Source organism: Merops nubicus, unplaced genomic scaffold (genome assembly GCF_000691845.1).
Source record: "Merops nubicus isolate BGI_N331 unplaced genomic scaffold, ASM69184v1 scaffold48474, whole genome shotgun sequence".
In the NCBI taxonomy this organism is placed as follows: Eukaryota; Metazoa; Chordata; class Aves; order Coraciiformes; family Meropidae; genus Merops; species Merops nubicus.
Genome location: NW_008605800.1, coordinates 1 through 258, shown reverse-complemented (window position 1 = coordinate 258; position 258 = coordinate 1).

Genomic DNA, 258 nt, shown 5'->3' with positions numbered 1-258 from the left:
ACCCAGCCGCATCTCTAAGCTGCCAGCAGCCTCCTGCAAGCGACGCCGGTAACACTGATCCTCCCAGGAAAAACTGCAGCCGCGGGGCAATCGCCCAGATTCCGCTGTCTGCAGGTAACGGCCCAACGCACGCCCCCGCTCACCTACCCCAAATACGCGCTATAAAATTCACCTCCTTAGGGAAGGACTAACCGGACCTCGGCCCCAGCGCGCACCGCCTGAAGCACCTCACGCTCGGCACTAGGCGGAGCGAGCGGG